The 9577-nt window shown below is 44.2% G+C and overlaps 1 protein-coding gene across 3 annotated transcripts in view; it reads left to right on the top strand.

Moving 5' to 3' along the window:
- Positions 1-1915: 1915 nt before the first annotated feature.
- The window catches only part of RIMKLB (ribosomal modification protein rimK like family member B), a 70032-nt gene continuing 62370 nt past the window's right edge, over positions 1916-9577 (top strand). For 2 of the 3 annotated variants that reach the window (XM_035028273.1, XM_035028272.1), the window contains exon 1: positions 1916-2221. The gene's annotated coding sequence lies outside the window, so the exon portion shown is untranslated. Of the gene's footprint in view, positions 2222-2442; positions 2711-9577 lie in introns of those variants that run through there. The other variant, XM_035028277.1, reaches the window with a different exon arrangement.

Below are 9577 nucleotides of genomic sequence, written 5' to 3'. Positions count from 1 at the left end.
TATTATTGATAATCTGCTTGCCCAGTCATGCTTTTCCCTGTGTCAATTTCTCCCTTTATCTTTTGCCAGATTCTCACTGTGTTAATATCTCTGTGATGAAATGCTTCTCTTTTGTCTTTAGGTTGAATATACTTTGTTTCAGGAGACTGAATATCCGGGTGGAAATAAATAGCAACATTTTAGCTCTGTAAACTTTCCCCCCTTTCTTCTGAAGGTAGTGTGTCATATAGCACATTTGTTCCTCTAAATGTGTTCTTTGTGAAAACTGTTCACTATCCTAGGTTACTCTAAGTGGGCAAACGTAACAGCAGTAAACACAGTAGCACTCAGTTTGCGCCAGGCCTTAAGTCTTATACACTTATTAGCTCATTTACTGTTTATACCAGTTCAGTGAAGTAACTACTTTTATAGTTTCTATAAAATATTTTTATAGACAGCTTGTGTAATCAAGTAGATTAAGATACAGAGAAGTCAGGGTACTTTAGAAGATCACATAAGTTAAGTCTGATCCAGTCCAGAAGTTACCACCCTGGGTTATGCTATATCTCTTAAAGGACTTCCTGAGTGAAATCAGGAAGAAAAAAAAAAGGGGGGGGGGCAGACCAAAAAGATTGGGAACTGAGTGCTGAAAAGAATTTGTTGGCTGAGGCCATTCAGAATGGAATGTGACTTGCAAGAAGGCAAACTGGTTAGGACATTATGGTAGCTCATATCTGGGATCTCTGGTGGTAATAAATGACTAAGGTTATTTAGAAATGAATTTGTCATGTAAAGTAGCACGGTCATCTGTTGCCTTTGTTTTCATTCTTCATGATCGAGAAAAATTAACAGGAGTATCGTAGCTGAACATACTCATATTCTTAGCTTCCTTTGGACTATAATTTTATTTTTATAGACAGCCTGAGGATTTTCAAAATGCTCCTAAATATATTTCATTCTCACAGCAACCTTGGAACATACTCTTAGCTTTTCATAACAAAAGCTCGGAGGAAGTTAAGGAACTGATTTGCGGGAGGTTTATACTGGTTTCCAAGTAGCGAGGCTGGCTGCACCGCACTACCCTGTCTTTATCTTCAAAAACCTGCTTAAAGCCCTGAGAATATATGATGTACTGTAGTTTAAAAATTTGCCTCACAGTGTACAGAGGCAACGTCTTTATTCCGTACAGGGATAAGGACCTTACAGGTATTGATCTTTGTTCCCAATCTTTGCCTCTGGGGCTGGGAGGCGGACCACGGCTTGAGGGGACTGTAGGCGAGGTCGCCGGAAAGGCTGCGCGGGAGGTGGGCTGGGCTGGGCTGGGCAGGGCCGGAGACACAGAGGCGTGGACAGGCAGACAGCACGCTGTCCCCCAGAGGCTTGGTGGGCTGGCGTCAGGGTTCACATTGTGTATGAATGGGGCCCGATGAGGGAATGTGAAGGCGGGGAGGGTGTACAACGGAAGGAATCAATCTCGCGGTTTCAAGCTGGGAACAAACCTCGCCCCCCCACCCGTTTCCCGTCCTTAGGGAGGACGGTTTGGGGGCGGGTGGGGAAAGCGCGTCCTCGAAGCGCTCTCGCGCTCCCATTTCCCTCCTAGCGCGCGCTCTCCATCGCCCCTTCACCACCCGAGAGGCGGGCGATGGCCGCGAGTGGGGACGCGGAGTCCGGAGGGCGGGTCCCGACGCAGGTGTTGGATCCGCTAGGCCGAGCTCCGCGGGCCGGCCCGTCCCCTCGCCCCGGCAGCCACCCCCGCTGCCCGCCGCGTCGCCGCGCCTGGAGGGCGGGGCCGGCGCGCGCGAGGGTCCTCTGCACGCGGGCGGGCGGCGCGCGGCGCCTCGGTCTGGGGGAGCGCGGGGCGGTCTCCGCCGGCGTCGCGCGCGCTGTGTGTGAGCGGGGTCGCGCGCGCGCGCACTACAGACGAGTGAGGCAGTGAGGGAGCGAGGGAGCGAGGAGCGGCCGGGTGTGAGTGTGTGTGGGGGTGGGGGCGAGTGTGTGTGGGAGTGGGGGTGAGGGAGAGCCAGACAGACCGCGAGGCTGTGAGAAAGTGGGCGAGTGTGCGAGGGCGCCCGGCCTGGCTGCGGGAGCCGCGGTGGTGGAGGAGAAAGGAGGCGGCTCCCGGCATCCCTCCCCCCTTCCCCCTCCTTCTCGGACTTCCAGCCCGCCCGGCAGCCCGCGGTTCCCTCGGAGGCCCCAGTCCGGTTCCGCTGGCCGAAAGCGAGGGAGGAGCCGCCCGGGCCAGGTGAGCGGTGCGATCGCTTCTCTCCGAGCGCGGTGCAGGGGCGTGAGGCGGAGGCGCGCCCGCCCCCGCGCCCCTCCCCCCCAGTGGGCGACTGCGGCCGGAGGGACTCGGCGACGAGCCGGGGCTCGGCCGGGGCAGGGAGCGGGGCCGGGCGCACGGGAGATTGTGAAGGCCGGGGTGGGGGTGGGGGGGTCCACTCCTCGGCGAGAGGCGGTGGGGAGCCCGGGCGGGTCGTTGTGCTGGGAGGGGGCTGATGAAGCCGTGTGCGTGCGACGGGAGAACTGTTGGAGAGGCAGCGACCTCGGGCGTGAAGTGTGCTTCCCCCTGTTTGTGAGGGGGTGTGGTAACCCTGGGAATGCTTGTTGGAGTAAAACACGCGTTGTGCCAACCTGTCCTCGAGAGTGTGGTAATCTCTCCTGCCCCTGCTTCCCTCAGACGACATTCCTGTGGTGTGACCGAGGGAGGAGGATGTGTTCGTCCTGCACTTGAGTATGGCTTAAATTCCCTGTTTTCCTCCTGACGCGTAAGATTTTAGATAGTCTGACAGTCATTCCTCTTTCTCTTTTGACAGCCCTCTGGATAAGAATGGGGTGACAAATAATTGCTTAAATTTTTTTTTTTTTGTCAGCATTTGACCATGATGCAAATCCTGCCTCCCCACCCCTTCCCTTTAAAAACCCCCAAATAGTTAGGAGATAGTAACTTCAGATTTGCCTTACTCATGTATCCTTATCTGTGATTGCAGATTTGTAATCCCAGTATTTTATCCCATTTGTGGGTATGAATAGAGTTGGGGTGTTAATTGTATTCAGTGAGTGAGGTTATTGCGCTAACCGTGTTGAATGTAACTTCGATGTAAATTCTTTCAGCGTGCTGTTATTTTCCCATTAATTACATAAGTCGTTCTCACGTCTTTGGGGACTTGGATTAAATTCTAAATCTGTATGGAAAGTACATGGGCAGCCTAATATGGAAGATACTCCTTTTCTGTGGGCTTGATGTTTATTATATTTGATGAAGTTCATAATTATTAACTGTAACCATTAGAATTTAAATGCCATGTAGATATCATTTCTTTCACAGCATTGGTCAGTTTAAAGGTCTTTTTTTTCTGTTTCTTAAAAAATTCATTGTCAGAATACTTTAAGATACTCATTTGGAATGAAACACTCTGAAATTCCAGTGACGGATCCGGACTGAGTATTTTCTAACTTTTAGAATGACAACCTCTAATTTTAGAAATTAACAGTCATAGTTAAATTTCTTTTCTAATGTTTACTGTGTGATACTTGGTTAGTGTGTCGAAGGGGAGGAGGCCTATTTTGTTTAGAGGTAATCTTTTGTTTCTTACTTTCTATCTTGGTTAGTGCAATTAATTTCCTTCTTTCCTGTAGTAGATTCAGTTGTTTGGCAAGATGGCTGTTGATGCTTTTATCTTTCTCTGTCTCCTTTTTTTCTCTTAAACCCCCCCCCCCCCCCCCCCCCCCCCCGCTGGAGTCCGCTTGTCAGGGAGGGGGTACTCTGTGATTCTGAGAACAGAGAGGTCAAGAAGGGGAACAGCAAATTCAGTCACATAGAATCCTCCACTCAGTGAAGATCCTTTTTTTGGTTCCTGCCTTTCCCCCTGCAGGGGGTAAGGAATTGTATATATCTACCCTTTAGACTGGGGCTCCCAGCTAACATTCCTCTACCTTAGTTTCTGGTAGGTATCTTCAAAATTTTTTTTTCATTTTCTTAGATTCCCTATTGAATACATTAGCATCTGAGTGTGGAGGGAGAGTGACAACAACAAATTTCCCTTTTTTTCTTTCCCTTCTCATTCAGTCCCCTTTTCCTCTCTAGAGGGAAATTACTAGCAATGTTTTATAAATCCTCTACCCCTTCTTAATCATATGAAGAAACACACTAAAGAGAACTTTTTTTTTTTTTTTTATTACCTCAGACCAATGAATGCCAACCAAGCTTCAGGCATTAGTGTTTTGGGGCACAGGATGAAACATGGCTTTAAAAAAAAATCTCTCCCAGTTCTGCTTTGGGAGAGTTTGTACTTACCTGGGATTTGCTACTGGGGTAAGTCACTAGAGGGATCTCTCAACTTCTCCCTTCCCTATGAGCTGAAAGAACATGAACACTGGAACAGGTTGGGGCGGGGGAGAGAACAGAGCCGGTTGTTCCACAGTTTGAGAAGTAGCTTTTGTCCTCTTTCTCTGGGAAGCAGGCATAGAGTCCTAAATTGAGTGAAAGAGGGTGGAGGAAAAACTTCTGTACCCAGGAACAACATTTGAAGAGTGAGAGAAAACTAAACATAAAGTAAAGGAAGGAATTTTGTATGTTGCTTACTGACAACTGGGGATGTATTTTAGTGATGTGGATTTGTAGAGAGCGTATGACAGGTTAGTTTTAGAGTATTCTCTGCAAGTGGGATTAAGTCACAAACATATGGGAAAAGAGCCTTGAGAAATTACAGTCTAATATTATTTTAAAATCTGGAAGTAGACTGTGATAGGAATGTTTAATGTTAACTGTACTGGCATGTGCAGTTGTTTCAAGAGAGGTTGAATAGGAGAGATGAGGTACAGATGTTGAGGAAATTGTCTTTCATTACTTGGGAATTTTCCTGCTTGTCATATTAAGGATTGTTAAATAATAATATACTACCTCAAAATACCTGTACATAATGTATTTTATTTTATTTTATTTTTATTATTTTTTAAAGATTTTATTTATTTGAGAGAGAGAGAATGAGAGAGAGCACATGAGAGAGGGGGGAGGGTCAGAGGGAGAAGCAGACTCCCTGCCGAGCAGGGAGCCCGATGCGGGACTCGATCCAGGGACTCCAGGATCATGACCTGAGCCGAAGGCAGTCGCTTAACCAACTGAGCCACCCAGGCGCCCTGTACATAATGTATTTTAGATTCATGTACCATATGTGTCTGTGTACATCATAGGTTTGCAGAAAGAACTGACTTTCTGGCGTCATGGTAACTCATGCCATGGTATTTTTTCAATGTTTTCTTTTCCAGTGATCTTTTCCTTTCAAAATTGGCTTATAGGACAAAAGCCACAGAGCTAGCCAGCTCTACTCCCTTAGAGCCTGGCCTGCATGGAACCCATCTGCTTATATCTTTTTTATTCCTTTTACTAAAATTATAGGGTTTTTTTTCCCCTTTGACTTTAATTGTTAATAAAGCTAATTATTTAAGGATGAGTTGTATAATGGCAATGGAAAGTAGCATTAGGCTTGGGTTGTTTGTTTTTTATGAGAAACTGAAAAGATAGATTTTGAATTTTTTTTTTTTTAAAGATTTTATTTATTCATTTATTTGAGAGAGAGAGAGAGAGGGCACACGAGAAGGGGGAGGGTCAGAGGGAGAAGCAGACTCCCCGCCAAGCAGGGAGCCCGATGCGGGACTCGATCCCGGGACTCCAGGATCATGACCTGAGCCGAAGGCAGTCGCTTAACCGACTGAGCCACCCAGGCGCCCGATTTTGAATTTTTTAAAAAAGACTTACTTATTTGAGAGAGAGAAAGGGGAGGAGTAGAAGGAGAGAATCTTCAAGCAGACTCCCTGCTGAGCACAGAGCCCAACTCAGGGCCCTGTCCCATGGCCCATGAAATCATGACCTGAGTGGAAACCAGGAGTCACCAACCAAGCCACCCAGGCATCCTGATAAATTATGAATTTTTGACAGCTGTGTTTAGATCTTATGGGTACATATTTGCCTGGTATTAAATACTGAAAATAGCTATGGTTTGTTTGTTTTTTGATACTGCCTTAAAATTCAGTATAACAAACTGCTTTAAAATGATTCCTAACCCCTTAACCCTTAACATTTGTCTGTCATACATGAGGTTCTATGTTACCTGCTGGGGATAATAGAGAATAAAACAGGGATTCTGTCTTCATGGAGATCACAATGTAATTTCATTGATCCTTGTTCTTTTCATCTAGCAGTCTGTTCTCCCAGCGGTGTCTGGAGGAGACTACTAGATTCTTGTAAAATGTGTACCAATTTGTCAATTGATAAAGTAACAAATTTGTATAAACATTGATATGCCCAAATAATTTTTACTACGTACATCACCAAGTTGTGACCAATAAAAAAATTCTACAGTTGTTGAATCACTGTATTGTACACCTGAAACTAATATAACACTGTATGTGAACTAACTGGAATTAAAATAAAAACTTAAAAAAATTCCAAATCTGCCCCTTAATGATTTTACTCTATTCAGCTCCTTATTTTCCCTTTCTTCCCCCACCCCTTGTTTTAACCCTTTTTGATACTAGTTCTTGGCTTCATATTCTAAGGAATATAGAAATAAGGTCTCCAGGGCCCCTGGGTGGCTCAGTTGGTTAAGCAACTGCCTTCGGCTCAGGTCATGATCCTGGACTCCCGGGATCGAGTCCCGCATCGGGCTCCCTGCTTGGCAGGGAGTCTGCTTCTCCCTCTCCCACTCCCCGTTTGTGTTCCCTCTCTCGCTGTGTCTTTCTCTGTCAAATAAATAAATAAAATCTTTAAAAAAAAAAAAAAAGAAATAAGGTCTCCAAAATAGAATAAGGATTTGTTATATTAGATCACACCAGTTCTCTCTTACTGCTCCACTGTCCCATATTTGGCAGGATTTCAAACTTTGATAATTTATCAGAAAACTACGACTTGGAAATCCTTGCAGATTTGTCTAAATAGCAAACGTCAAATATTTCCTGAGTTCTTTGTTGTTAGCTTATTACTTTGACATGTGATTTAGTTAGCCATATCTGTATATCTTTCAGCTTGACTATATTAATAGTTTCCTAACTCATTTTTTTTAAGATTTTATTTATTTAAGAGAGAGAAAGAGAGAGAGAGAGCGTGCACGAGAGTGGGGAGGGTCAGAGGGAGAAGCAGACTTTCTGCCGAGCAGGGAGCTGATGCGGGACTCACCCAGGGACTCCAGGATCATGACCTGAGCCGAAGGCAGTTGCTTAACAAACTGAGCCACCCAGGCGCCCCTCCTAACTTATTTTTCAATGTGATGTCCAGAAAGGAAATTTGGAAGGCCCAACATTTAACATATTAAGCATGATGAATTTTTTTAAAGATTTCATTTTTTTAAGTAGTCTCTACTCCCAATTTGGGGCTCTAACTCACAACCCTGAGATCAGGAGTTGCATGCTCCACTGACTGAGCCGGTCAGGTGCCCCTAAACATAATGAACTTTGAGGGAGCCACACCATGCACTGCATCTCAGGAAGATTTTGCAAATTTTGTGCCATGTTGCAGAGAGAGATACTTTGATTCCTGTATTAAGTGAAATCATTAGAAATTTTATTTGGATTCCAGAGAAGACTTTTTTTTGAAGAAGATTTTAAGTAATCTTTACACCCAACGTGGGGCTCGAACCCACAATCCAGAGATGAAGAGTGGCATGCTCCACCAACTGAGCCGGCCAGGTGCCTCATGCAGAGAAAATTTTCTTAAAAAGTTTAATTAGGGGGTCCTGGGTGGCTCAGCTGGTTGAGTGTCTGCCTTCGGCTCAGGTCATGATCCCAGGGTCCTGGGATTGAGTCCTGCATTGGGCTCCCTGCTCCGCGGGGACCCTGCTTCTCTCTCTGCCTCTCTCTCTCTCTCTCTCAGGAATGAATAAAATCTTAAGAAAAAAAAAATTAAAATGTTAGTTTTATACACCCCAAACTACTTTGGGAAATTTAGTAACAAAGCTACAGGTAATTTAAAACATTTTTCTGATCCTTTAGGTGAATATGTGTAAAAATTTGCATGTTAATTTGCTTATGACAGTTTTTTCCTTCTCCAGTTTTCTTTTTATTGTGGCAAAATAAACAGCACAAAATTTATCGTCTTAATCATGTTTTAAGAACGTAGGTTGGTTGGGCACCTGGGTGGCTCAGTCGTTGAGTGTCTGCCTTCGGCTCAGGTCATGGTCCCAGGGTCCTAGGATGGAGTCCCACATTGGGCTCCCTCCTTGGCGGGGAGTCTGCTTCTCCCTCTCCTACTGCCCCTGCTTGTGTTCCCTCTCTCGCTCTGTCTCTCTCTGTCAAATAAATAAAAAAATCTTAAAAAACAAAACACAGGTTGGTGATATTAACTATATTCATATTTTTGTGCAACTATCCACCATATTCATCTCTAGAATTCTTCATACCAATAAAACTAAGTCTTGATTCCAACCAACACCCCAGCCCCTGGCAACCACCATTCTACTTCTGTGAATTTGGCAGTTGCATACTGGTACATAATGTCCTCCAGGTTCATCCATGTGGTAGCATGTATTGGAATTTAATTCTTTTTTTAAGGCATTGTATGTATATTCTGTGTTTTACTCATTTATTCATCTTTTGATGAACACTTGGGTTGCTTCCACCATTTAGTTACTGTAACGCTGCTGTGAACCTGTGTACAGATACCTCTTTGAAAACTTTGCTTTCATTTCTTTGGGTTATATACCTAAAAGCAGAATCACTGGATCATATGGGAATTCTTTTTTTAATTTTTTGAGTAACTGCCATACTGTTTTTCATAGCTGCTGCACCATTTTACATTCTGACTTAACAGTTTTCAAGGCTTCCAGTGTCTCCACATGCTCCCCAGCATTTGTTTTCTGTTTTTTTTTTTTTAAAGATTTTATTTATTTATTTGAGACAGAGAGAATGAGAGAGAGAGAGCGAGAGCACAGGAGAGGGGGGAGGGTTAGAGGGAGAAGCAGGCTCCCTGCCGAGCAGGGAGCCCGATGTGGGACTCGATCCGGAGACTCCAGGATCATGACCCGAGCTAAAGGCAGTCGCTTAACCAACTGAGCCACCCAGGCGCCCTGTTTTCTGTTTTTTGATAGTAGCCATCCAATGTGTGTGATTGACTTATGTCGTTTTGATTTGCATTTTCCTAATGATTATTGATGTTGAGCATCTTTTCTTGTGACATTTTAATATCAGATATTTTTAACTCTGTGAGGGTTGGGATTATGTTTTGTTTACCAGAATATTTTTAGGCAATCAAATATTAATTGAATATATTATTGAATCAAATAGTTTGTGTGTTTCGTACTTATGTTCTTACTTGATCTGAGATTTAAAACTAATTTTTGACTTTGAACAGTTTGCCTTTTCTGGAGGGAGGATATAGAAATACTTTTCCAGGGGTGTTGTGAAAATAAGTGTAAAAGTGAAATGGATCAAATGTAAGAAGATCTTGTTACTGTAAAAAGAAAATCTCTCTTACAAACAATACCACTACTTGCTGACATATGCAGACTTAGCTGTTAAGGTAATAATTTCCTATAACTTTTGAGCAAGGTATGACAAACCATACTTAAGGTAAAGTTCTGTGGCTTGTAATAAAAAATTCCCAAATATC

Source organism: Mirounga leonina, unplaced genomic scaffold, assembly GCF_011800145.1.
Source record: "Mirounga leonina isolate KUSES-001 unplaced genomic scaffold, KU_Mleo_1.0 Mir_201, whole genome shotgun sequence".
In the NCBI taxonomy this organism is placed as follows: Eukaryota; Metazoa; Chordata; class Mammalia; order Carnivora; family Phocidae; genus Mirounga; species Mirounga leonina.
The sequence above is the reverse complement of the archived record's forward strand: the minus strand, read 5'-3'. Positions and strand labels throughout refer to the sequence as shown.